Source organism: Pseudochaenichthys georgianus, chromosome 17 (genome assembly GCF_902827115.2).
Source record: "Pseudochaenichthys georgianus chromosome 17, fPseGeo1.2, whole genome shotgun sequence".
Lineage (NCBI taxonomy): Eukaryota > Metazoa > Chordata > Actinopteri > Perciformes > Channichthyidae > Pseudochaenichthys > Pseudochaenichthys georgianus.
Genome location: NC_047519.1, coordinates 29342411 through 29345469, shown reverse-complemented (window position 1 = coordinate 29345469; position 3059 = coordinate 29342411).

Genomic DNA, 3059 nt, shown 5'->3' with positions numbered 1-3059 from the left:
TTTGTTTGCTGGTCAGGGTTCATCCATATCCGCGTTCTGGTTCAGCCTGTTTGATAACGGCACCAACTACTGTAACCTCCACAATGTTATTCAAGGTAGGTGGTTTTCACACACAAGTGATATTATAACTGAGAAATAAATTGATATCAATTTTAGTCTAAAAGTGACCAATACTCTTGCATAATTGGGTCAGCACAGTCCTGAAATTTCCCTATCTGTGGTTTGTAACGGTTATAGTTTAAGATATTTTCTTGCTGTTACAGGAAGTGGACTCACCAAAGCTCCAGGCTTCATGGAGTTCACTAACGAATGGCTCTGCCTTGGAGTTGGACTTTCTCCCTGCAAATGATTGCAGAATCTGAAATGTGCATTTTGTGTCATGGCTGAAGTTTCCGTCCCGTCATACAGGATATACATGGATTTGCTAAATAAAAGCTACATTTTGAGACAAACGTTGTTTTTCTTTCTATATAGCACAGGAACTGTTCATTGTGTTCTGAATAAATTCCATTATTGTACTTCTGTTTTGAAAACGATTGTTTGTGTAGCACATTGGATGTAATAATATAAAATTAGTCATATAGGATGCTATTATTTAATAAGTCAAAGAAAGTTGATATTCAAACTACAAGCCTTACGGACAGGAAACTTTACTTTGAGCCGAAAGTTTGTGGTAGAAAATGTGATGAGAACTCTTATTGGGCATACCATTTCCTCGTGCTTTTCATTTGGCAAGTAAAACTAGATTTAAGTCACATGCAAGCAACCAACTCCTTTTTTATGCCAGGTGAATAAGGGTAAAGTTTAGGCTATGGTAGAAAAATAAAAATGTGATTGACACATTGATTTCATAGAAGGATAGAAAAAAATCAAGATAAATGTTACATACATTTATAAACCTCCCTTTGTCTTCTTCTGCTGATGTGATTGTAATGGTTGAGTCTGTCCTGTTTCCTTCCTCCTATGTAGACACAGTCAAACAGGGTTAGACAAATGAATGCTATGCGAATGACTGTGAAGTGTAACAATTGCATAACACCCTGCTGTTGTCACGCTGTCCACACGACCTTTAAAAACTATAAAACAATTTGTGCCTCATTTTATTTGTTGTCCTGAATGACTTCCTGCCCTCATTTAGCTCGCTGTCTCCAGGTGAAGTTGGTCACCGGTTTATTACAAATGATATCTTATTTGATTATCTTGAAGACAGAATGTATAATGACAATACATTCAATCTTTTGTGCACGTTGCCCGTCTTTTAATGCTATTTAATGTTAAGAGAGAGACAAACCATGTTATATCTACTTGTTTATTGATTTAGAAAAACGTATATTTACTGTGTTCCTCGTGTTATTGAGAGGAACTTTACCTGTGACTCTGCTGGTAGTGGTAGCGTTTGTGTGAAGGTGGGAGTGGACTAATGTGCTAGTTAACAACATTGGACATGCTTTTTAGAAATTAGTCATGCGTTTGTTTGTGGGCTTTCAGGCCCAGGTCTCTACTTTAACTATAGTTTTATTTCTGGGTAAGTTTAACATATCAATAGATTTTTATTTCCAGCTGACCAGGCTTCATGCTTGTCGTGATTTTCTGGTCTGATTCAAGCGGAATATTTTGTGTCAGTGAATGTGACAAGTCACATGTTGCAGAGCAGAGGGCGTTATTATGACCCTGGATAGAAATACAAAGGTATATAATAAGTATGTAATAATGCTACACAACTGGCAGCTTGTTTAAGTGATGCAGGCGGCAAATCCATAGCCAAGGCAAGCCCATTCACTGGTCATCTCCGTGAAGCCCACCGCTAAGTTGAGGCCACTTGCTGAAATCAAAAGATTCTATCAATAGAATAGAAATCAAATCATCCCACATTTATGTATAACATTTGCACAAGCAGGAACGAAAGTCTATTCATTAACAGCATAAGAAGTCACAGCAAATGTTAAAATGGAGCGATTATAAGATACTTTGCAGAGTAGCAGCATCCATGACAAGATAATTAATTCCTATTAAGAAAGGTCACTCACCTGTCAGCAGGTTGTTGAGGTTGCAGTAGTTGAGGCCAACATCAAGAAGGCTGGTTAATGCAAGAGAAGAAGACTGAGCCTGTGGCAAAGAAGCACATTTTAGTTGATGTGCGCTTTTTCTCCTGATTTATTGAAGATATGTGAAAGACAGGATATTGGTGTGAGACTTACAGACACACGGCAGCTGCCGGTCAGGACGGTGGTGTGAAGGATAAACTCCATGCTCTCACCGTACAGATTTTCTGAGAAAGTGTGGAGGACCTCGATAGACATGTTGCTGGTAGAAACAAGCTGGAACGGAGAAAAAGATGAGGTGTTAATTTATGAGATATTAAGAATTATTCAGAATTATTTTTGCACTGTTTTTTATACATTGAAAAACGAATGCATTGCACTTTTTCCCATGGGAATTCACGTGCTGCTATCACAACCTCTGCTTCTTGTTTTTCAAAAGATTTAGGAAATGGGCGTTAGTAGGGGCGTCCACAAATATTTGCCTTGTACTATACTCTATGTTATCACTGGATATATTAAAGAAACACATGTTCTTTTTAAGAAGCACTATCACAGCAAATAAAGACTTAAATTAAAATTGAGATTTATATTTATGTTTTCAAAAGACCAACCCATGGTGTTCTAGAAGCATGATTAGTGTTAGAGCTAACACATTTGACTTAAAAAAGGAAAATTCCTACCAACATTTAAAAGACAAACTTGCTTTAAGGTGATCACTATTCATTTTATTATAAATTATACTGATTGGTTTTTCTTATCTAAGATTAGGGTTTGAGTAAGGAAACAGGTTGAATGTCTTGTTAACCTATTAAGGCACATTTTTTAAATCTTTAATTAGGGCAAATATACATAAAATGGAATCCACTTATTGTTTTTTTAGGTTGAAGTTTTCTTTTTATTCAATCCAATTTGCAGACAGAGGTTTATATTTTGGATTATGATGAGTGGACAAGCTCCACAAATAATGTTTCAGTGTCCTTACATCATCCCGACAGGATTTTTCAAAACTGTTTTTCA